At 36.8% G+C, this 26,545-nt stretch overlaps 1 long non-coding RNA gene across 1 annotated transcript; it reads right to left on the reverse strand.

Moving 5' to 3' along the window:
- Positions 1 to 10,543: 10,543 nt before the first annotated feature.
- LOC134168042 (uncharacterized) lies at positions 10,544 to 26,250 on the reverse strand. The gene is made up of 3 exons (XR_009966383.1): positions 26,178 to 26,250; positions 11,268 to 11,417; positions 10,544 to 10,646 (listed from the first exon to the last, which is right to left on the reverse strand). It is a non-coding gene; the product is annotated as an uncharacterized LOC134168042 (long non-coding RNA).
- Positions 26,251 to 26,545: the final 295 nt, after the last annotated feature.

The raw sequence follows: 26,545 nt of genomic DNA on the forward strand, positions 1-26,545 counted from the left end.
AAGGGGGCCTGTAAGGGTGCTTGGGAGGGACTCATCATTAGGGACTACAGTGGTAGGATAAAGTGCAATGGGTTAAAACTTAAACAAGGGAAGTTTAGATTGGATATAAGGAAGAAGTTCTTTACTTTGAGGATAGCGAGGCACTGGAATGTTTTGCCCAAGGAAGTTACGAATGATCCATCCCTGGCAGTGTTCAAGGCCAGGTTGGAGGAAGTCTTGGGTGGCATGGTTTAGAACGAGGTGTCCCTGCCCATGGCAGGCAGGGCTTGGAACTTGATGATCTTAAGGTCCTTTCCAACCCTGATTATTCTATGATTCTATGAAAAAAGGGCATAAGCGGTGCTACTGACTGCTCATTAGCATCTGAACCCTGAGGGCAGGAAAACATCCATTTTAATTCCTTTTCCTTAGCTGTCTAATTTGTATCTAGTAGATTGTGTAAGTTGCAACTAGCTGGCAATAGATGTCAGCAGTAGAAGGCATGACCATGTCGCTTTGCAAATAGGAATGTGGGTAAGAAAAGGTATATCCTGCACTTTCATGGTTTTTACATCGATATAACAATACTTGTACTTACATTCTTACACTTGCTGAGAGGACTTGATTTTCTTTGCAAGAAATTTTCCATTAAGTGGTTATGCATGGAAAACATCAAACAGAAATGATAAAAAGCCAGATGAAGTGAGGATTAGGAGGCAGGATTAAAATTAAATAGCTACAAAAGCAGTAATGGTGACATATAAATAATGTACATTAAATCACACAATCAGCCAAATTCATCTGTGTTTTATCTGTACAAAATCATCCTAAGAGATGATGATAACTTGAACTGGAGATGTTCAAAAGAATTTATTGTTGAAAATTACAATCACATGTTTTGAGTCTTTTGAATAAAATCCCGAGGCAGATAATGTTGCACTTCAAGGAAGCAATAATGTAATTGCCAGCTACATCTCTTATCAATGCATTATTCAACTGTAGAACATATACCCGAAGACCTGACTCACAGTCATGAGTATGCAGGTGCCAAAAAAAATACAAATTGTTGCAGAAACTAGCCAGAACAGCACATCTGCAGGAGAAAAAGAATAAGCTGTTTATCTAGCAGTAGCCAGTACAAAAAGAGAAGTAGTATGTTAATTGATGGTAGGAATTTAGCAGGTCTGAAGCCAGTTTTTTACTGAAGATTTACATAGTGGAAAGAAGCATCTTTATCTGTGTGAAAAGGACTGCTGATGCCAGGAAATTCGACTGTCTGCTTCACAGGATTCATGAAAGTCTCCTGGACAACCAAAGTCTTGATTTTGCAGTCTTGAGCACTTTTTATATCTGTTTCTTAAAAAACACCACGTATGCTTGCTTGTGCATAATATGCTTGGTGCTCTGAAAGTAATAATCAGATAGTAAATAAATACAAGAGTGAGGAAACAAAAGAATAAGACCCTACATATAATAGGCTGTCTACTGCCTTTTATATAGCCAGAAATATTTCTCATGTCCACTGTGTTCCATGAGATGTTAATTCTCTGTGTCTAATCACTGCCCTGTTTGAATATCCTCTCGAGTCACCCTTTGCCCATTGCTACAAAAAAAACAAGAGAACCTTGTCTTCTCTTTTTTTGTGGAAGGAAAGTATGGTGCTCTCATGCAAATACAGAATATCTTGCAATGAGATGGTAAATAATTTGCAAATTTCTAGACTTTGAAAGGAACTCGTCACTTTTTAAGCTGTCAGTTTGAGAAACATTCAAGACTTTCATCTTGCAAATAATTGTAACCACTAGCACAACATGTAGTGCCAGGATACAACCTATTCCCTTTATCTCTATTCCTACATTACCTGTAAGAATTTTACTATCTTTTGAAGAGGCTTATTCTAAGTCACATGCTGAATTGTAAAATGAACCAAACATTTTCATTATGTTTTGTTGTTGTACCAGAAAATAAGCATTAAAAAATCATGGTCATTTTATTATTTTGAGCGGCGCATATATCTTCTGATTATAATTTCTATACTGAGATTCATATAACACAGGCGCTTTCTTCCTGAGTCTAGTGTATCTATTATAGCATATAAAATACTTAACTTTAATATTATGTCTAAAGGTTTGTAATGCATTTTAATGAAAGTGCTTTTTCTATCTCTAAAATCTTCCCAAATCAAAACGTCTGTATCCGTGTGCATTAAGCTGTATGGATATGAGTGAAACCATGCAACTAAAAGCAGGCAATATCTGTTTTCTCGAAACTTCCCCTAAAAATATCCCAAGATTTCTGACAGTTATGGAGGTTAGCCAAATTTCTGGGCAATGTCCAGTCCTGGTCTGCACTACTCCATGAGATAAGGTAACTTCTTAAAACTAGACCCCAAAATCCAGTATTTCTGGCCGAAATTAAGTCACCCTTTAAAACTCATTTGTCCAAATATTTTCAGACCTATTTTATGCTTCTGAGCAATTAAAGGGGCTTTTTACAGCTATTTTCTAAAATACCTGAGAGCAAATGGTCTGCTGCTAGAGCTCCACTAACTGCAATTTATACTGAAGCAACTACCCCCCCTCAATCAAGGTGGAATATTAACATGTCTAAGAGCTACAGTCTGGGGTAAGGAGAAAGCAGAACTGCACCACCAGAGGGTCTAATGAACAAAAGCTGCCAATTTATTCAGTGCTAGAAAAGAAATAGGTGAAATCTTTTAACACCATCACAAAAATCCCTCCAGAAGGCAACATAATGCACCTGTTTGCTTCATACATTCCTAGGAAATGCTATTGAATCAGGATATTCAAAATGAAAAGTTTTCTTATTTAGAACAACGAGAATATTTCAGGTGAGAACTGACCAAACACATATCAATATTTAAAGACAGTCTTTCTGCTAATTTCAAAGGACTTAGGCAGACTGTTCATAAGAAGAAACATGGAAATAGCTCCTTATACACTCACAGAAATACATATAAGTATGCATATATATATTTACATATGCATATAGCAGTTACACATATATGAAAGAAGAGTAGATGTAGGGAGAAATAGAGGGAGAGGGAGACAGAGAATCTCTGGATAGCATAAATGAACATTCAGGTTATCACTTATTGTTTTTTGTCTGATCTCATTAACACTCAGCTACACAAAATATTGAGCTAGATTTCAATCTCAGTCACTTTTACACAAGTTCATTGATGTAAGTTTTTAATAAAAAGATGTGAAGTCCAGAACAACTAATAATAGGAGCAGTAAGTTGGGCTGCTGGCTTGAGTACTCTGTATAACTGCACTTACTGCCCTGTATTGGCAGTATGAGGAGCTCTGGCAACTAGAAAAGGAGTTTGAGTTGGGTTTCTGTACTAAAACATGAACCCTTCCTACAGACCCTGAGGTGGAGCAGAACTTAGACTTACCCATACATAGTCGTGAAAAATGATAAAGACATACCCAATAACTCCAGGTGAAAGTGGTAGTCATAAATTGAGTCTTCATATGTTCTGACCCATAAACCACTCATCACTCTTTTTCATTTCTACTGTACAGGAAAATGAAGAAATCACAAGAGACAGCTTTTGGTTTGAATGCTCTTTTGCAGGGTCAGACTGATGACAGGAACATCTGGCAGTTGAAAGTGGCATACTTCTAATAGCTACCTAGGAGATGAGGTGTGAGAAGCACTATTACTCATCTGAGACCTAAAAAAATTAACTTGACATGACAGAAGAGAGAATCATAGCTTTTAATTGCATCCAGTTGTTACTTTGGAAATGAAATAACCAGCCTTACTGATGGCTTGATTATCTTATTGGGATCCTGTCATCTAGTAATCCATTTAACAATAAAATTGTTGATAGCCTGGTATTTAGTGTTTATCTCCTGTGTATTTTAAGGTTATTGAGTTATACTTGAAGACCAATCTCATCTGTAGTGTAAGTGACAAAGCACAAACTACATTACAGTTAATCTCTGTATAGTTATTGGAAAGAAGGCCAAATAGTGATATATTTATCAACCCCCCCCTTTTTGAATTTTTTGCAGGTGATGTATTTTCCACATTCACCAAAGCTATTTACTCCTGGCACACCATCTGTCAGAATAGAATCATCTTCAGTATCACTAAAATAGAAAGTTATATTTTCTAATCACCAATGAAGATGAATCACCGCAATGAACGAGCAGGAAAGAATGTCTGCCCTGACAAATTAATGCATGATCAGCCCAAATAAGTACTTTTCTTATCATGAATGTTTTCTGACCTCTTGGTGCCCTATAATTACACTTTAAATGAAGGAAAAATGCTGATACATTAAATAGAATAATATCATTTTTCTCCACCACTAATGGAACTTTTATCACCCTCTGACTGTCAAAATCAATTTTAAATTGTGGGACAGTAATCTTTAAAGTAGCATTCCTATCTGCAGAACATCTTATTTATTTTTCACTTTGTAAAATTCATGTATATCATGTTTTCTAAGACATCTGCAGCCATCTGAAAACCACACACAGTGGAACAAAACTAGGTGAGAATTCTGCCTAGCAAAGCCCTTAGTGTGCCTCAAAAGCACATGTTGCCTCAGTCCATCTCAGTCAAGGTCATTATGTTTATATCACCACCATATTTCCCAACATATCTCCTAGGTAACTCTAACCATGAAAAAGGTAGAGTAATAACTTTAGTACACAATGACACTATTTATGCAATTCATTTTAAAGTTGTGAATCCCAAACTCAGCTTCTGAAATTCTGCCATCTTTAAACGTGTCCACTAAAGCATAAGAAAAATCTTAGACTTATTGTTGGAACATTTAAGTCTCTTTGAGGAACATTTCCTGATATAGCACCTCATGTACAACTTTACCAAAGCAATTAGTTTCAGTACTTTGAATTAAAGCAATAGAGAGAGAGAGAACTTTTAGAAGGATGTATGAGTTGAAGTGACATTCTTCTTCTGGGAAAAAATGGCTTTAAAGAATATTGCGAAGATCACTGCTAATGTTGTGTTAATTACATCTAGTATACTGCTAAACGGCCATTAAATTATGGTTAGATTAATAGTGATCTACCTCAGACCTTCGAAGGCAGTTTTGTAGCCCGTTCAGATAGTTTGAAGATGTAGGCAAAAAAATGTCAATACAAGTTCAGCCATGGAGCTTGTCATTCTTGTTTACCATTGAGTACACAACTGACCTCCAAAGAGAATGATCATCTGGGGAAAAATTCATAACCAAATGGATTTTTTTCAGGAGACATCACACAGGGAAAAAAAAAAAAGGAAAGGAGAAAAAAACCCACAGAATTGAAGAATTCAGTAGTTATAATACACAAACCCTCCTTTTCATTGATATTGAGAGACAAGACTAATGAAACATACAGTTTTCACACTTCTGTCTTTTGACAGCCAGAAGTTACTCCCTCATTAAAGACTCTGAATTTTGAAGGACAGATCAACAGAATAATGTAATATTTTATTTTAAATTTAATTCTAAGCTTCTGAATACCTTTTTCATAATCTGATGTCCTATATTTTTTCCCCCATCAGAATGATTTACCAAAGCAGTAGCTATAATTCAGTTCTGTAATGCTTCCTCATCAATATTTTGCAATATTTACTCAGAACAAGCTTTGGATTTAAAGAGGGTATTTGGACTCTGAGATTTTTGCTCTGAAAGCAGTGGATGATGTTCATATGTTACTGGTTCATATGTCTGTAGCATGGCCAGATAGGAGAAAAAAATCCACTTTCAATCCAGCACGAAAATATGTTATTGCAATTGCTTATACTTTTTAACAGTGTTGTTTATAGCAAGTGCCTGTCTCCTAATTCCACAATCTGTTCTCATGATCTCCCTCAGTAGACCCAAGATGCAGTATATGACTACATACTCTCTCACTTTCTGTTAGTTCTCTGGGAATAAAGCAATGTTGCTCAAAACATCTTGTAGGTACAAGGAAAAATTTGGAGACACTTGGCAATTACTTTACATCTGTTACATTATACCTTTTATATCTTTCATTTTCAAAAGAGAAGCCTCTACTCTGCATGGCTGCAGGAGGAAATCAAACCTTTGAAAACCCAAGCTCATACATTATATTTTACTAAAGTTAAGTAGGTTATTAGTTAACATGGACTATTGAGGGAACAAGAAATCGAAAGAGTTATGAAAATAACATGGTAAATTTGGAGACAGCAAGATGATAGGTGATATTTACTTCAAAAAGCTGCACAAAAAACAGAACAGAATTGGAGAACCATTTTCATGTGGCTATCAAATAGAGATTATCAATAATGATATACAAATATATATACATAAATATTATGCAGACGTATGCAATATATAGTCCATATGAATCTATGATACAAAAATACTGAAAACACCCTCATCCAGCAGAAACAAAAGTTTTCTGAGGACACAAATATTTAACACAAAAAAATTACCTGGACAGAATAAATCAAATTAGCCAAAATACATGCTTTTAGGTTTTTATTTTCATTTCTGGAGTGCTTGATTTAAGACCCCCTAAGAGAGTTCTATTGGGTCAGAGCTCAATCATCATTGCAGTGGATAAAGGATATCAGAAACATAGAAATATCATTCAGAATTAGTGTCTTAATGGACACATAGTCCTCTCTCTCTTCCATCATAATATTCAATGCAAGGTTTCTCAAAGCTCTGGTAAACAGTACAAGCATCAGACAATTACAGGCCAGTATAAGGCCCAAGGCCTGTATAGTTCATAAAGACTAGCTGTTCTGAGATGGATAGCTGGAAGTGCTTAAGATTAATTCTTTTCATGGGGATTTGCTGTGAGAAATTACCTTTGTAAGCAATCTCTGACCACAACTTCTCATGTTAACTACAGGAATGTTCTGTATGAATAGGAAGTCATGACTTTTTTGGCCACTTACTGCACAAGTCACTGTTTCCATCATTAAGATTGCTAATATACTAAAAATCTGTGTTGATGACAAGTCATCTGCATTCTTTCCTTGCATAGTCAATGCAGCTGCTTCTAATTATTAAGTTTAAAAGCCTTCTATTTTTTTAAGATATATATTGTTTAAGTATAAACTAAATGTTTCTATTTGACACTATTAGCAGTATGGCAGGTACTTTGGGCAGGCCTTGAGCTTTGCAGATAAAAGCAGAACTTCCAAGTGGGAAATCGTGAAAAGAGGTGGGCTGTGAAAATGGACTCAAGCTATGTGTAAGTATTCAACGCCACTGTCAAGTTTGAAAGTTTGCCAGCTGAGCTGCTGTCTCCTCCCAGGCCAAACCTACCAGCATCCTCAATATAAACAAGTAACTTTCAGGCTCACAACTTGCTGTTCAAGCCACAAAGCGTCCCCTTAGTCTGCACAGCCCCCAGATCTGCACCCCTTTCCAAGCCCATATGCCATCTCTCCAGATACTGCCTCCACTGCCCTCAATCTACTGCCCACCATCCAGGCCGGATCTGCTCTCAAAGCATCACATGTGATGCAGAAGACAGTACGTAGATTGGTATGCAGGTAAACGGCTGCCTTATTTTTCTTATTTTATTGTGGAAAATTTATTTCCTTGTGCCTTAGGGCCTTATTTATTTTCTTGATCACACATCAGTATTTTCTGGAGAGCAGCAGAAATAAGAAAATGTAAGGCAGTTCTAGATATCAGCATTTTGCCTTCATAAACACAAAATTTCTGTCATAAGACCAAGAAATCTTAGACCGATTAAGACCAAAAAAGGCTGCCATGGAGATCACAGTGACTACACACATTTGCCTGTATCAGTACAAACAAGACAGAATTTTTGTTTGTTACGTTTTAATCCCGCAGTAGAGGTCTGAACAAACTTGATATACTCATGACAGGAGAAACAAAGATAATTTGTCCTGACCCTTTGTTCTAATTTAAGAGATTACTTCCACTTATTTATTTTGAAGTACTGTTATTTTACCCTTGGGATGAGATGAACCAATTCCAAAAGCCCTAATTCAGGGTTTACTGACTTTCGCAGCCTCTCCTCCTCAGACTTTACTGGAAGTCTCTGCACACTGAAATCATTATCCTGAAACCTTCACTGTACAGAAGTAGTTCTGTCAGAGTGTCGTTGTTTAAACAGGGCTGGCCTAGCCCAGTCAGAACTTTTACATATTGTAGAGGGGGACAAAGTTCCTGTGGTGCACATGAAGAATTTGCTGGGGAAGACAGTCTGGGTTATTCCTGCTTCAGGTAAAGGCAAACCCACTCATGGGATTGCTTTTGCTCAGGGATCCAGATTTACTTGGTGGGTAATGGGGGAAGATGGGGAAGTCCAATGTATACCTCACGGGGATTTGATTTTAGGGGAAAACAGCCAATGAACTTAATTGTATGCTTTTGCCTGCTATATAATACTTTTATAGCCCATCAACTAGATGTCTTCAGGTCACCAGCGACTGGCCCTGACTTCCTTCTGACCATCATCCCAACAGAGAATGAGCTCCGATGGAACCAGACGAGTTCTGCGGTAAAGGAACAATCAGCATCAGCAGGCAACGATCCAGCACTGCACACAGCCTTTCCTCCCCCAAAAGACTGTTACAAGAGATGGAACCCTACACCATGGACCGAATGGACTCAGCAGCATTATAGGGATTGGTCCATGCACTAAGAAATTATCTCTTTCCCTCTGTCTGTGTGCGCATGTGGATGATAAATGTAAGAGCGATGGTATATTTAAATGTGGGATCTGAGCATGACGTGAATTGTATGGAATAAGGGGTGGATACTGTCCTGGGTTTAGCAGTAGCAGTCATTTTTTTCTCCTTCTTAGTAGCTGGTGCAGTGTCGTGGTTTTGACTTTCAGCCTGGGAACAGTGCTGATAACACTGAGGTTTAGTCTGACCAAGGACTTTGTGAGTCTCATGCTCTGCCAGGGAGGAGAGAAAGCTGGGAGGAAGCAGAGACAGGACACCTGACCCAAACTAGCCAAAGAGGTATTCCATACCACTGCACGTCATGCCCAGGACGTAACCAAGAGTTACCAGGAAGGGCTGGTTCACTGCTCGGTCAGGCTCATTCGGCAGGTGGTATCGTATTCTCTTCCCTTGTTATTTCCCTTATCATTATTATTATTGGTGGCAGCAGCAGAGATTTGTGTTATACCTTAGTTACTGGACTGTTCTTATCTCAACCTGTGGGAGTTGCATTCTTTTGATTCTCTTCCCCATCCCTCCAGGAGTGGGGGGAGGGAAGAAAAAGGGGAGGGGGGGAGTGGATTGCGTGGCTGACTTGCCGACAGAGTTTAAACCACAACACAGAGACACCAAGAAATTTCCATGGGATGATTAAAACCTGCTTAATTTGCTCACGTGGGTAAGTTTGATCTTGATATAATAGGAGTATTAGGAACAGCAGTGGTTATCAAAGCGGATTAATGGGCTTCAGGAAATCACTGCCAACTCTGATATATGTAGTTCCCATTAACAACTTCCTACATGGAACAGCATATCCAATGCATGTGAATATAAACCAGAAAGTACCAATCTAACAGCAAACATATATTTCAATGTCTACTAACCAAAAAAAAAAAAAAAAAAATAAATGTGAAAAAGCAAAATGTGCAGTTAAAAGAAGGTTGTTTTCAATTAAAAGCAAACATCAGTTTAAATCTTTTACGGTTTTGTTAAGGACAGTTTTATAGAAAATATATTGTTAAAGTTGACTGTGTCGTGTCATCCAGCTCTGGCAAAGAGCTCACTAGGCTTTTAGAATTACTTTTAGTTCAGCTAAAGAATTAAAATACATTATTTACATGTGATTATACAGCTTCTTTGTAAAAGTCAGTCTTTTGATATATGTTTCTATTTGTTATGTTATGTTACCTATTTACAATAAAAATGAAATTGCTCCTTTCAATTGATCACAAAGATCAGCATCTTTTAGTAAGCCTGTTCTATGCATCTGGAGCTTCTGAATTAAACATAAACAGAATTAAGTGTGATAATACAAAAGCTCATGTTACCTACTTCCCAACCAGTTTCAGTGTACTTGATTTATGGTGATTCTGAGAAGTTCATATGCATAACCTCATACCTATGTAGTTTACCACAAGAACTCGATCAGTCAAGAAGGGTATTAAAAAACTTTTTTGCTACCAACTAAGATTAATGCTATAAACTCAGGGATTAAACAACATGTACAGACTCATGTTTGCACATTTCAGTTTTCAAGTCACATTGTCAGAGCTCATTTATAGCATTCTCCCTCTTGGCTAAAAGTGTGGATTTACACACTGTCATTTTCATGGAGAAGTGGTCAGGCTGAAATATTTTCACAAGCTTTGTTGTATAAAAAAGTTGGATTTCAAGAGTAACCCCAATTTAGCCTAAAACTATAAAGGATTTTCTCACGTCTGCATCAAAGAAATAATTCACTAACACTTTAAAACAGAGTGGAAACATGTTTCCTCTTCCTAAAGGCATTGTTTGAATGTAAACTCATCTTAAAATTGCTATTAATATATTTGTTTATTCTGCACAAGAAACATGTCTTTTCAAAAGCATGTCTTTATATTAGATTTTATTTACATGAGTCAATAGGGGTTTTTTACTAAGATCATCCATGGTCCAAGGCAAAACTAAAGGCCACTGGTCTGTTTCCTTTCTTCTTCCTTGAATTTGTTTGTGTTATTCCTGAAGATAGAGATTATTCAATTTGTTTCACCTACCACTGGGTGTCATGGGAAGAAAAGGGCATGCCCTGTGCAGCTGGAGCACCACTCAGTTTGCCCATGGTCAACACTAGCCAGATGTGACCCAGCTCTCCTCTCCAAACCCAGAGGTTGCATTAATGGGCCATTAAATGCAACCCAAATTTTCCAACTGAGAAACTGGAAACTGAGAAACAGAGCAGCCAGACACCTCTGGTTGGCTTCCTGTTAAGGCTGGCCTGGGTCAAGTTAGCAGAGAGCAAGAAGGGCACAAGCTCAGCTGTGCTCACATCCCCTGCAATTTTCCTCTTAAGCCCAGCCCAAAGAGGCTTCCTCCACCAGGAATTTACTTTAAACTCTGTTCAGCAGGTAATGAACAGAGTAGTCTGTCAGTTCCTTTGGCCTATATCCTTCTGGCTTTAAATTTAAAGAGGGCTTTAAGCATTTTAAGACGCTTTGGAAGAACTGTTAAAAATCAGAAATTTTCTACTATTTGGCATCCTAAACACCATCCTGTCCCCTGGTATTTAATTATGAAACCTGTTATTTTACTGGACAGTTAGTTTGAGCTCACTATGACAAAAAGAACCCCAAGATCTCTTACCTTCTCTGAGTCCTGGTTTCACTGCAAGGGAAATAATGAGCACTCAGCCCATGACAGGCATGTTGAACCAAGAACAGTTTTGAGCATCATAAATTCTGTGCATGTATCTTCCTTTTATAAGTCAGAGATTACTTTCTTTTCCAGTATTACCTAAATGTCATAAAGATGTTATATTAAAAGCAATGGGATATTTGCCGCTGGTTATAATGAGGACAGGAATAGGGCCAAAATCCTAGCTGAAGGGTTGTTTTCTTTTAAAGAGTTATTTCTTACCAATGTTCTCTTCGTTATGCTTTATCTGGCTAAACTGCATAGTATGTGCTAAGTATTTGTTTTTAACTGGATAAGGCCAAAATAATTTTGGTTGGCACTTATTCTTAAATGAAGAAACACTTAGAAAGTCTTCATAAATCTTTGGTTTAAGTACAGTTTGCTTTCTTTTTAATTAATTATGCATGTCTTTAAAATTTATTTGCTTGTAACATTGGATAGAAATTCCATCATGAAATAAAATAGCTTGGACTAAGGAACTATATTCTCAGTCCACATTAAGCTAATTTTTAAACTCTGTGACAAATACTTGCATTTGAATAGTTTGTGTGTCCTACACTATCTTAGACACTTCTTCTTCATGATCACAACTACAAGCCTTTTTAACTCAGCTCCTGAGAGCTATTTTATTTTTCTCTTTGATTCCAACTGTACATATTAATCAATCTTCAAATTTATAAGGATTGCAACTGTATAAATATCAAAATATACTTGAGAAACAGACCACACAAAACAGGATCCAAACAGAATTTTTCCCTACCATTTTATCAATTAAAACAGAAAGGTAAAATTATATGTAACATAATAAAATATATTTAATTAAGTATTCACTTTAACACTATGTCACCAATGCCCTATGAAACATCTACGGTTACAATAATGAAGATATGGAAGAAAATGTATCTTTTTATATAGCTTCAGTTTTACTTTCAAGTTTAACAGCTCATTATATATTATTTTTACTGGTGGTAAGTAAGTGTTTTCTTTTGATTTTATTGATGTTTCATAAGAGTGATCAGTGGGAGACAGCATTAAAACCGTATAAAAAAATGTAATCCCTCAAACTTTTTCTTTTTATGTGACACATTTCTAAATAAGTCTGTTACTGTTTTGTCTTACAATGTCTCCTCCTTTTAATTCATTGAATGACTGTGAAATGACACTGGTACAGCTGCAGCAAAACTTACATTTTGCTCACTGAGCTTGACAGCCTCTTACCCATCTGCATGTCATTGATATTGCCAAACAATGGAGCCATACATTTCTGTTAAGACACAAAGTTTGAGTTCAAGATCCTAAATTATATTCTCTAAGTTATCTGCACTATGTGTTCTCTCTTGCCTTAAAATATTTTCGAGTATTTTGTATAAAATGTGCATATAACTTACAATACCTTATAGCATATCACAAAATATTATGGCAAATAATACTGAGTCAAGAATGATGCAGCAGCCAAGCTCAGTTTTCTTCTGCAAAATCATCAGATATTGCTTTAATTGTTCCTTACAACACATACAATTGTGGATACTTATTCCATGGCATTCAACTACCAGCTAATCTTCAATACCTACAGACCTAATCCAATTAATTGAAAACAACGTAAGATTTTCAGTTATCTGCATTGAATTGGTTCCTATAAGCAGCACAGATCTTTTTACTTACACATATGATGAAAAGCAAAATACTTTCATATCCAAGTAGTTCTGATGGGGAACAAGAAAACAGTTTTTGAAGGGGGGGGTCTATCCTGGCTTTTTTTTTTTTTTTCCCTAAATGTAGAATGATTTGCTAGCTTTGAGGTCTCCTGTTGAAATTAGGAAGGCATTATAAAATTGCATCTTTTAAGCATTCTTAAAAATCTAAATTTCTATAAGTAACAGTTCATTTTGTGCCCCTATCTGAATGAAAAAATGAAATTTCTCCAAGAAAAAATATCTTAATGTGAATTTAATTACATGTGCATACTCTAAATACACTCCACGGCACTTTATTCTACTTATGAAGTTCAAAAGGCTTAGTTGTCAAGGAAAAACAAAGCTGATTTTTCAGTTATCAACCAAAATTAAAATAGCCACATAGAGTTGCTCCTAATGGAATTAGGTGTTACTGTCAAAAATGAAGGGAAAAGATATTGTTTTTAATCTCTCAACCATAAACTATTATATTGTACTATTATAGCAGTACTATTACATTTTATAAACTGTCGCTGGTGATAAAACACTAAAATTATCTACATTTGCTGTAGATTTACAACATATCTCCCCAATTTAGTTCTGGAAAACATTTGAGGACACCTATTACTTGATTTGTTCATTATTTGAGGCAGGGTTGAAAGCCAGAGTTGGGTTTATTACTGTCACCTCATCTGAGGGTATGGCCCTTGGCTTTCAGAGGCTCAGGTATTTTTGCTTCTGCTACACTGAAATGTTTCAAGATTGTACTGAAAATACTGCAGCTCTTCAGCGTTGCATTAAAATGCAGGCCTGTATTTAATTTTGTTCTAGTATGAAAGTCCTGTGAAAAAATGGACAAAATAATCTCATTGGTTTGACTTTCAGGAGGTAGCAAATACTCAAAATTTAGTAGTACTCTCTCTTATTCTTAAATTCATTTTCCCCTCACCAAGCTTCTGGTACTCCATCAGGAACTTTCAGAACTAACCACGTCTTCCAATGCTTTCTTATTATTCTGTCTCAGTGATTTGTACATGAGGTAAACCCCTGGTCCTACTGAAAATAAAAGCAGCACTTGATTTGGTATTACTAGTAAAACATATCCAGGAAGCCAAATGAAAATAAGCACCCAATAAAAACAAGAATCTCATTTTGGGATCAAGCCAGTACACATTTCTCTCAGAAGTATCAACAAAATATCTGATGCATTTTTCCTGGCTTAAAAGTTACTATCAGAGCTAAAAATCTTCTTTCCCTCTCTTTAAACAAAACCAGAAGGCAACACCCAGTTGATTTCATTGATTATAATGTGGACTTGGACAACTGTGTTGGCATACCTGAAATGGAAGCTGTGACATGGACAAGGTACTATTGCTGTCGAAGTATTCGATCCATCAAATGTCAGAGTCAGGGAAAAGCTGAGAGGAAAAAGGAAAAAATATTTTTTGTTATCTTTGTGTAGTAACTGTTTTGTTTTAGACATTTGCCTGCATAGAGCTTTCCCCTTCTCTTTTGTCTTTAATTCTGGCTATAAGGAGTGGCTCCTGCAGCCATTTCTTTATTCAGCTTCTTGATAATGTTGTGGGATAGAGATATTCAAAATTCTTATAGGTATATATAATAAGAAAAAAATACTAAATTTGTATTTGTAGAAGTCAAAAAAGCACATTAACCCTCTTGGCTTTCCTAAGAAGCTGGGAGCAACGTCTAAATATTTTCTTTTGCAAAAGGTTTATGTCTGCAACATCTGAAACCCTCACTTGGCCTGGTTCTTATCAGTAACTCCTTGCCAAGGAAAATAAATCTCCTGTATTCTTACTATGATGATCAGTGGTTACCTGTCTGGATTTCAGAAGATGTTAACAAATTATATTGCATAGCTTAAAGTTGTTGCATTGCTTTCCCTCTGAATTCACAACTACGGCTATGTAGGCATGTTTTTGATTTTTAGAGTCACATTTTAATGGTTCATGATTTCATGCTGTCACTGTTGTAACATGATAAACACATTGAATTACAAATGATACATTTACTTTAACTGATCTGTTACTTACAGTATATTTTTTTTTCCCAAATTTGTATATTAGACTGACTACTGTAAATAGTGCCTGATGTTTTACTGAATAATATTTTGGTATGCTCTTTCTGGAAACTGTTATTTGTTCTATTAAGACCTTATTTAGCCTTATTTAGAGTTCAGAACAACTGATTTTTACTATGGAACCATGAGTATACCAGAAGACACTTAGGAGAAAGTAGATTGACCTACTCAGGTGGAGGGATATAATAACAAGAGCTAAGAGACATCCACTGAGGAAGAGTTCAGCTCATGAACTCCTTTGGTCAATAAGCACTTTATATATAGGAGGAAACAAAGAGATAATTTAGATTATCTTTCACCGAAGACATCCAAAGAACTGTTACATGTCATAATATGCAGTGGTATCTCATCGTTTTTGCTACGTTGCTAATGTTTCAGACTCACATTTCAATTTGCTAAAATTAATTTTGAACTAGTGGGTCAATACAAATCAGAGTTAAAGACACAGAAGTAAGGATTCCATGACACCTGCACCAGCCCTAACTATCAGCCAGAGCTGTTTTTCACTCTGCTTTCCTGAGCACTAAATCCACCCAAGTTTTAAAGTGCAAGAGGTAATTATTATTACAGACAATTTCTGGGCGCTTGAAGGCAGCAGGGTATGCAACTAAATCTTCATCTTGTTTTAATAATTGGACTTACCAACAGATTTATAGCAGCTGAAGATGTGCTGTTAATCATTAAAATTAGACTCTGGCCTGATTTTTCAATGAGAAATAGCTAATAGACAGTGAGATAGTATTTGTATTGCTAATGAGAATGTTTTATTGCCCAGGCTTTCAGTCCTGGACGTTGCCTACGTTTTCTTCATATGCTCAGACTTTTCTCACATTAGGCCACGCTACTGGTAATGTATATTATCACAATGACCTCATTCTTAAGTAGATCTTTACATTTCTCAGAATCTGGAGAATGAACAACCAATTCATTTGGCTAGGATAAAATTAGACACTTAAGTCCAGAAAAATTGGAAACTTACTTGTTGATGCTGGCTACTATAACGATCTACTAACAATTATTGTATTGTTTTTCTTTGTGATACAGCATTGCATGTTGGAAAACTCCCTAAAACTTAAAATCAAGCTCAGAATGCTGCAGTCCAAAGCATTAACATCACTCTCCATTAGAGTTATTGACAGCATCAATTAACTGTGTGAAATACTGCAGAAAAAGTAAAAATTAGATGCACCTTCATTTTGAACCAAGCCCTACCTTGTGTTGTAAGTATACTTTTTAAAAGTACAGTTAAATATGCTTATGTGCATACAGTATACATGTAACTACAACTGCAGGCTGCAAGAGAAATGTCCTAGGAAGGTGCCCTAGCTTCCGTATGGCAGGCAGAAAGGAAATCAAACTTTCAATGGGAAGAAACAGATCCTGAATTAGGATGAAAACAAAACTGTCAGCTTGTTCACCATATGCCTCTCTAAGTAACTCCTATTTATGCTGGTGACAAGTACTAATATGAGATGTGTAACATTGCTTTAATACTCTGTGTGCTAATGACAGTATTTCACCCCAATCTAGACACCAGGTTTTCACAGATTTATAAATCCCAGCACATAATTTTTTATTCATTATTCCAATGTAGTTTTGATAAAGCTCATCAGAAAACATCATTCAGGAAAGATTTTTGGTTTGATGGAGATTTCATTTGAATGGAGAAATTCCTGCATCTTCTCTCACTTTCATAAGAAATAATAGCTGTTCAGGGAAAGCTAACTCTGTCAAACAGCTAAAAACATTTTCAAAGGTCTTGTACCATAGAGAATCTGGTAATTGTCTTGTCACTGCAATACTTAGAAAAGTCTTTAATGGACAAAAATAATTTACAATTGTAAATACAATTTCAAGGTATGGTTTTCGTATACCAGTAAAGTTACTTAGTTATGTGAAAAGGTTAGCAGCATGTCTTGTTTGCTATAATTAGACAATAGATTGTTACAACACTTTAAATTGAGAGCCACAGGCAAAAGGTGTTCTTGTTTTATTGTTTCATTTTTCACAAACTTAGACTGTTTTATTTAGTGAACTTGTTATTGCCAGTTTACATCAATGTAATGAATCTTAAAATTAATGGTTTTCATTTACCAATGCATATGCAAATCCGTATCTTTAATTTAACTAGAAGATCTTAAGGAAAATACCTCAATTGTAAAGAAAGTATTCTAGTGGAAAAAAAACAAGAAAAATGTGTTTCATCTTCATCCATCCTATTTTTCAGGGAGGGGCTTATCTCACCAGCAAGGAATGATCTCATGTCAGTCAGAGAGGGAGAATCTCTTACATGTATATAGGATAGACATGTGTTGAAGAAAACAATGCCAAAGAATGAATAAAAGAATTAAAAGAAATAGTGTGATGAAAAAAAATAAACATAGGTCCTATAACATTAATGTGTACTCACTGATATTTTTCACTATCTGAAGGGGACCTACAGGAATGCCAGAGAGGGACTCCTCATCAGGGACTGTAGCGACTGGACAAGGGCTAATTAGTTCATACTTAAACATGGGGGAATTTAGCTTGGATATAAGGAAGAAATTCTCTTCTGTGAGGGTGCTGAGGCACTAGAACAGGCTGCCCAAGGGAGCCGTGAATGCCCCGTCCCTGTCAGTGTTCAAGGCCAGGTTGGATGAGGTTTTGAGCAAACTGTTCTAGTGGAAGATGCCCCTGCCTGTGGCAGAGGGGTTGGAACTGGGTGATCTTTAAGGTCCTTTCCAACCCAAACCATTCTATGATTCTATACAAGATTAAACTATCGCTCTATGACAAGGTTTTATTTTATGTAATATTTTCATCAAAACAAAAAAAAAAAAACAACCCCAAAAAACTCTATTTTAAGGTTTTTAGTGAGTTGATTTGCTTTTACATCCAGAGCTCTGAGGAGCTGAATAACACAAAAGCCAGGTAGTACATAGGCAGAAAGTAGGTAAGTACCTAGTGTCAGCCAATTATGTTAAATATGTTCTCATTTCCTAGTTCAGGCAGATATCTCCATAGGAACAGTGTTACTACACCTAGAATTTAACAAGGTAGAATGAACATCCATACCACTCAGTGTATATCTCACCAACTATATATGTGACTCAGTCACTAGCAGACTCTCTGTGATATATTTTGGTGGGCAGTCCTATAACTTGACTGATACATAAAATGCCTGTTTTGTTTTGTTTTGCTTTTTACAGTTTTAGCCATTTAGCTGCTAGTTTCATTTGACCCTGTACTAGAAAAAAGAGAAATGGTCGCTTAAGTTCCCCTTACAGTTTCACAGGCTTCAGCTAGAGCCCCTCAGTCATCTCTTTTACAGCTTGACAAGTCCTGGTCTACATAACTTTCTTCCACACTTGCAGACATCCTTCTCTGACCCTATTCCAGATCTTATACCTTTTCTGAGATGGTAGGACAAAGTGTGTGCAGAGCAGACAGGACATATGCACCTCCTAGAATACACAGCAATATACTGATGCTCTCCTTATTGCTTGATCAGCACACACCAGACTCCATAAAGGCACATCGCTCTTGCTGTCTCATTTTACACCTTTGTAGCTTGGAAAAGGACCATTTCACAAGTGAGGGATTTCTTCTTCAAACTCTCTTTCCAAATAATATGCCCTGCTTTGTGGCCTGCATATGATAATAGGTCTCCACATATAGGCATGAAAGAGATAAATGTTTAATTTGCTTATGAAACTAAGAGTCTTATTGCTTGCTAGTAGTGAATCAGGAAAAAACACAATTAGCTAAAAGTCAAATATAACCATGAACTGAAAACAAAATGAAATCCATCCGAGTGGGACGAGCATATTTTCATTCTGAAAGAAGCCATTCTTGGCTATGTCTTCTGATGGAAGTTAGATCTGGGAAAGAAGGGAAGCTTGGTCTGGTTCTGATAGAGATTTCAATACTATCTAGAGATAGAGAACTCATTTAGAAATTCAGTAAAATTTTAAACAGTCTTCATCATGAATAGGATTTGAATAGTACCATATGTATGAAACTACAGATATGTGCAATATTCTCTACGTGCTGTACAATTTGTATTTCCATCCAGCCCCTAATACGTACAAAATGAGAAACATAACCCTTTCTTCATTCTCTTTTGTCCATTATTGATAAAATTACAAGCCCCTCTTGGACAGCATAAGCTCTAAACCACTAGTTGATCCAGCTGAAGGGAGTACACAGTCCATAGATATCTATGAACAAAAAAATGTAACACAATAGGTGTTACTGTCACGGTTTAAACCCAGTTAGGCAATTCGTTCACTCACTTCCCCCCTTCTTTCCCTCCCCCTACTCCCAGAGGGATGGAGAGGAGAATCAAAAAGAATGCAACTCCCGCAGGTTGAGATAAGAACAGTTTAGTAACTAAGGTATAACAGAGATCACTACTGCTACCACCAATGATAATAATGATAAAGGAAATAACAAGGGAAGAGAATACAACACCTCACCACCAGCTGACCAATAACTTGCCCCCCCAGCCCGACCAAGTTCTGACCGATACCTCCTCCAACCCTGCAGTCTCCCAGCCCTTCCAACTAACTCCCAGTTACATCCTGGACATGACGTGCTGTGGTATGGAATACCTCTTTGGTCAGTTTGGGTCAGGTGTCCTGTCTCTGCTTCCTCCTGGCTTCCCCTCCTCCCTGGCAGAGCATGAGGCTCACAAAGTCCTTGACCAAACCAAAACATCGCTATCAGCTCTGTTCCCGAGCCGAAAGTCAAAACACTGCACTGCACCAGCTACCAAGGAGGAGAAACATGACTACTACTGCTGAACCCAGGACAGTTACAAAAAAAGGTAACACAATAGCAAGATGTATTTTTTAAGAAGCTGTGTCATAACAGTATGCCAATAGAACATTAAAATCAGAGACAGAGTTAACAACACTCTTAAGGTAAGTACGGAAAATAAACTTCGTCACCAGTTATTCATGAGACAGACAGAACTGCTTATATGTGCTAAATTTACCAAGAATTTACATTGACTTGGCAACTGCTTAACATGAAAATTCACCTTAAAGAACTAATTTGCACACGATGAAAAGACACCTAAAGCAATAAGAAGAAATCATCATTATTTCTATGCTAAACATTACTGTATGTTATGCAAACCAGCTCCAGCTTAGGTTAACTCTAAAACCCACGGTAGTCGCCAATACCCAGTCCTAAGGTACTGCTCTTTATTTTGGCAGTGCTGTCACTTTCACAGACATATATTGAGATATAAGTACTTGGCACTAAAGCTGGTTTTCATTTGGCTTAATCTGGTTTTGTGTGAGGCCTTCCAAATCCAACTGTTGCCACTGAGTTGCTGATATTATAAGCTTTTTGTAGCTAAGACTAAAATCTAGTAGTATTGTTCCTCTTTTTGATAATTTAAAGTTAAAAAAAATAACTTTGAAATAAAAGAGAATTACAAATTCATCTTAATTTCAAAATCAAAACTAACACCTAAGGGTGTTCGGTTTTATTCTTGACCGCATTAATAATTATGTCTCTAGCACTAGTAATTTTGCCCTAGATACCGAGATCAATGAGAGGTAGGAGCTAATGTGGTTGAGGTTAATTTATTCTGAGTTTTAATTATTTACTTGCTATAATATGCAGAAGCAGACAGAAAGGAATTCAGTGGAGAAATGTAAAGGAATATTGGTCTGGATGCCTGAAGATTCCTTTTTGCAGAAGTAGGCAGAAAAGATAGAAAGGCATCAGAATGGGATCAGGAGGCGTTGTGGTGTTTGTTTAGAGGCATGAATACCCTTTCTGAAGAAGGAAATTCTTCTTAACTAGACTTTGAAAACAATGTTGAAAACATCAGAAATACATTTAATGTGTGTTAACAGCTAGAACTGTGGATAAGTACTATCTTTACTGAGACACTAAGCAGATTTCAGTGTGATTCACCCACACTAAGGCATAAGCAAGAAAAGTAAAATGGTGTCATTCTGTATTGATAAAAATGTACAAATGAATGACACTTTCTTGTAATTCACTAATTAGCTGAGGAATAGGAAGGCATTAAAAAGATAGCAAGTGGGGATTGGGGAGAGAACCGCTACACTTAAACATTCTTTAGTTTCATTTGAGTTTTAGATATTATACAGAATGTTTCATAAATCACTCCTGCTATTCAGAACTGACTCATCAATTCACAGTCTAGATAAGTTTCCTCGGCTTCTAATTGCACAACCTTAGTTCAGAGGAGCTTTGTGTCTATAGAAATTCTCTCCACTGGAATTAAATTTGATTTATCCAGCTCAGAAATGAGGAAAAATCACAAAAAAAAAAAGGTAGGTCATTGTATTAGAAAGATTTGGAAAGTGTTTCTAAAAGCAGAGCAGAAAGAGAACTTCCATCCTTCCCTCTATGAAACAGCTAACACCTCTGTGTTCACTTTATCCCATTAATTAAAATAGAATGACTCCTACAAAAAACTTACCTCCCTGTTCCTTCTCCACCTTTCACCATTTCTTTGTTCCCTGAGAGAAAGCACATGTGGGTCTTCTTCAGCACCCAGGAAGACAACTTCCTCTTGTCACTGCTAACACAACTAAACAACATAGGCAGCACCTTTAGAGATTGAGGAGGTATGGAAAAATGCCAGCACTGTATATACACAAAGGAATTTCAAAAAGGGGGTGTTTCACTGTCAATAAACATTATTGCACAGGTCAAATCCTGCCACAGAGTGTCTCTCTTTAATGCTCCTATATTCACTTGAGCAGTGCAGATGAAACTGAAAATGTTTACAAGGTAGGTTAGAAGTGCTCTTTCTTGGTCACATTAGATTTGTCATCATGAATAGTTGTAAATATTTTCTGCTATTTCAAACATTTTGCTTTTGATCTTTATCAAAAGGCCTCTCCTGGCTGGCAGGGATCTAGTTTCCACGGGCTTTCTATGGGGCAGGAAGGATTCTGGCCAGAGTTCCCCTTCTCCTTCCCTGCTGTACTAGGTGTTCCTTCCCAGTTTGGCCCTAAAGGACTAATAGTGTGAGAGATCAAAGAATTTGCTGTCAAGGTCACTTATAAAATGCCTATGTCTCTTTTGACAACCTAAGAAGAATGAACTTTTCCTGGCTGGGTCCTCCCAGGAGTTGTGGTAAGTGTGGCCCATCTGACCTGAGTTCAGATCCCAAGTGAATGCAGCAGTGCAGAGATACCACATTTATTTTTTTAATCTTAGTTCTAAACAATTCTCACATCTCCTCCCAGTCTTCCTGGAAAAGTCTCAGATTCAATTTGGTTTAAACACTGGGCAGAGGTTCAGTAAGACTGCATCCGAACCAGCAGTTTTCCTGAGAAGAGAGACTCATGTTCAGAAGAAAAATAAAGCAGAATAAACAGTTGAAGAAACCTAAAGCCTCTTCCTACTCCCACCTCTATGAAATATCAGCAAGTGATTAGATTATATTTCTCCTACTCATTTTCTTTAATATAAGAAAAGGACACACATAGTTTAACTCCCAGCAGTAATACAGATTAGTCAGGAAAATACAGCTCCCTACTGGACTGTATTTACATTTAACCTATTAGATAAATGCTGAGCCAAAGCCCCCTCTCACTTACACAAAGAAACCTACCAGTTATAACAGAGCTTGGTTGTTAAATGAGAGCAGAATCTGACCCAGTCTCTTCTATATGACCTGCAGTTTTGATATGCACTTCACAAAGTTCTGCCTTACCACCTTGGACAATTTTCTGTCAAAATATTCTCAGGTTTATGTAACCTTCATCCCCTCTTTCTCCAAACTTGTGACTCTCATCATGGCAGTTTGGCTTTGGCACAGATGCTGAAAACTATGTTAGATGAGGGAGAGAAAATTAATTCGATAGCATGGTGTGGATTGGCATGAAGGCTGCATTGGCACCCATGTGAGATAGGTTACTCAAGAATAGTAAAGCTTCAAGAAAATTATTCAGGTCATCCCAATAGCTTCTCACTTCAACAGTTCTTGTAATAGGTCCAAAATATACTGTAAATGCTCATTTAGAACAATGAAACTATTTTTCTCAATAAGGATAAATCAGTACCAAATATATGATAATATTATTTAAGGAGATAATAGTGCTTTTCCTAAAATATTTGTTTCTTGATTGTTTTAGTTTAAATCTATGTCATGGAACAGGAGTTCATTAAATGTCTTTTGCTAAAGTACCTTCAAAGGTATTGTAGAACAAAACCAATTAGTTTAGATACCTGTATAGGGACTCTGTCCCCACTCTCTCTCTCCCCTCTCACTGTATAGGTTTATTAAAAATGCGTTTTCAAATGGTCTTCCAAAGCACTACCTAAAGAAAACTAATTCAGTAAGTGGAAAGCATTATGAAAACAACTGCAAACAATGTCTTGCTTTAAACCAGCAAGACAACCCTCTGCAGGAATGAACTGTAAATTTGAGGGGCACAGCGCAGAAGGTAGACTCACCAAAAGAATTCCTTTTGAAACCTGCTGTTGACAGGATAATAGCAGTGCTGGCTTTTTCAAGAGCAAGCCAGCATATAACTTACTGTGAAAGCTGTGACATGCGTTAGTTAAAATTAAAATATCTTTGGTCAAAGCGAGGTGATGGATTCTCAGCTGACAACAGGATCAGTGGTAAGAATGTCGATTCTTATAATGATAGAAAGATTAGAGTTGGAAGGTACCTTAATGATCATCTAGTTACAATCCCCTCCCACTGGCAGGGACACTTCCCACTAGACCAGGCTGTTCAAAGCGCCATCCTACCTGATATCGAACACTGCCAGGGATGGGGTAGCCCCAGCTTCTCTAGGAAACCTGTGCCAGTGTCTCACTATCATCATAGTGAAGAATTTCTTCCTATTGTCTAATCTAAATCTACCTTCTTTCAATTTAAAGCCATTTCCCACTTCTATTCCTATGAACTTTGCAACTGCTGAATCACTGATCAGAGATATAAAAAGTTCAGGCAGACACAGCACTTCTCTGGGTCTGGACAGCATGATGAGAGAGGTTCCTGCATGGCTCATTTAAGTGGTATAAGAACAATAGCTGCAGTAGGTGCTCATCAAGCTGATGTAAAAACCTCTTCTTAACTAGAAGTTGCAAGACTGGCACTTCAAACAGCAATTCTGGGTTGAGAAGAGAGAACCAATCTTGCAAGTTAAAGAAGATTCTCTACTTTCACCAAAAGACAAATGTATTGTCAATTTTTTTCCCTGTTTTAAGTATAAAGCTATAATCTCCTTAAGGATGCATTTGGCTTGCTCTGCACTTTCTATGTGCTGGTATGAACTAACAGCAATGGCTTTTTTGTTATCTACTAAACCTCTAAACTTAAACATCCTTCTGAAACACTCTTATGTATCTAAAATTAATATATTGTAGTGGAACTGTAGCCAAAAACTATATAACCTCTCTTATTCAGTTTTAATCTATGAAAACAAGCCCTCAAAGTATGAAAATCCATTCTGACCTTTTGTATATAAGATATGCATGTAACACACTTGATGAATGAATGCCTAAACTCAACGGTTTTTAGGAGGAAACTACTAATTATACAACAAGTCCCATTCTTTTAATCTTTCAATCTTGAACAGTTTTTAAAAACATGATATTTTTTCATGAGATAACAGTTTGCAACAGTTTTATTAACTTTACATGAATCTTTCCAATAATCCTTACAAGTATTGATTTCTCAGTCTAATTATCTTGTGTCCTTGTATTCTTTCTTTGGAAAGGAAGCATGTTACTGTTAATCCTTTGTTCATATAAACAAAAAGGTTTTTTAAGTTTACACCAAACAGGATTGTGACTTAAAAAGATTTTCTTAAGTGAGGTTAATAACCACTTTTCTTGATACTACCAATTAAAATATAATACAGGAACTGTGAGATATATGTCAAGCACTGATCAGAAATGTAATGAACAGGGGCATCATGCAACATTTATATCAGCACTAGGTATTCTTAATTCAAAATGTGAAAGCTTTTTCTTATGCAACTCTAACCGCACAGCTGAATTTCAACAAGTTGTTATGATGAGAATTATATTCCTATATCACAAAGGGAATGGCAGCATAGCTGAGGCTGATAGGCACCTCTGGAGCTTGTCAGTCCAACCCTGCTCTCAGCAGAGTCAGCCAGAGCTGGCTGCTCAGGACCATCTCCAGTCAGGTTTTGAATATCTTCAAGGATGGAGGCTCGTCAGCAACTTGCTCCATAGCACTCTCACAACACAAAAGCTTTTTCTAATGTTTAAATGGAGTTTCCTGTATTTCAGTTTTTGCCCATTGCCTCTGTCCTGTCACTGGACACTACTCAGAAGAGTCTGCTTCTCTCTTCTGTACTCCTTCCATCAGGTATTTGTGCACATGGGTAAGGTTTCCCTGAGCCTTCTCATGTCTGGGATAAACAGCCACTTCTCTCTGTATCACCTGCTATGAGAGATACTTCAATGACTAAACACGTTAGAATCCTTTTCAGAAGGTAGTGTAAGTATAAGGTGTCCTTGTTGTGCAGGAATCAGAACTGGGTGTTTCAATATGCAAAATTTATATCTGTCTTTTGTGCCATGTTGTTTGATTCATTAATAACTTTAATCAAGTAGAGCAACGGGGGAACCACATTTGATCTTTCCCTGTTTGACATGCTAACCTATTTCTCTATCTTATATATAATATCTAGCAGAAACTCTTCTGAACTTTGAATCATATAGCCTGTTACCCAGATATTATCCTGTACAGAAATATCAGTGATTGGTTGTTTGCCTTTTTTTACTTTGATTTGGTTTTGGTTTGGTTTGGTTTTTCTTTTTCACAAAATGTATCATGGTTACCACAAATGGCAGATGGCAGTTCGTAATTCCATTTGAACTTTTTTGTCTTTCATGTTTTCTTTTAAACTTGATTCCCAGAACGTCTGTGTTCCAGGCTATTTTAATAGTAATATGAAGGTTAATGAGTTTATTGAATTTGTAGATAGTTTTCAGTTAACAGGAAAGTAAAATTCTTGGAAACAAATTACAGTTAAAATCCTCAGTTACCAGTGAGCACGTCTCTTAATTAGACAGTAATAACTACCTCCAACAGAAATGCATTCAGAAACTCACTCCAGAAGTGTTGTCTACTCATATCAGATACCATTTCAACTGCAGATGAATAAACACTTCCACTGTACAAAAAATGTGAAAAGCTAAGACAGATAAAAAGCTCTGAGCGAGAACGACAAGGTACTGAGACGTAAAGCAGCATAAAACCCAGTAGCACTGTACATGGTCCCTTTATGGCACCAGTTAGGAGGTGATAAGCATCTTCCCAAAAGAGCTGGCACATTCATTTAAAACACAGCAGCCATTTCTGGAAAATCGTTAGATGTGGAGTTAGGAGCAGAGGTAAACGAAAGATGTGTGTACACACATGACTTTCTTTGCTAAGGCTTGATATAGCAAACCTGGCACAATGAAGGCAATAGATTTTA

Source organism: Pezoporus occidentalis, unplaced genomic scaffold, assembly GCF_034315485.1.
Source record: "Pezoporus occidentalis ecotype Australia unplaced genomic scaffold, CSIRO_AGI_Poc_V1 ctg3, whole genome shotgun sequence".
Taxonomy (NCBI): domain Eukaryota; kingdom Metazoa; phylum Chordata; class Aves; order Psittaciformes; family Psittacidae; genus Pezoporus; species Pezoporus occidentalis.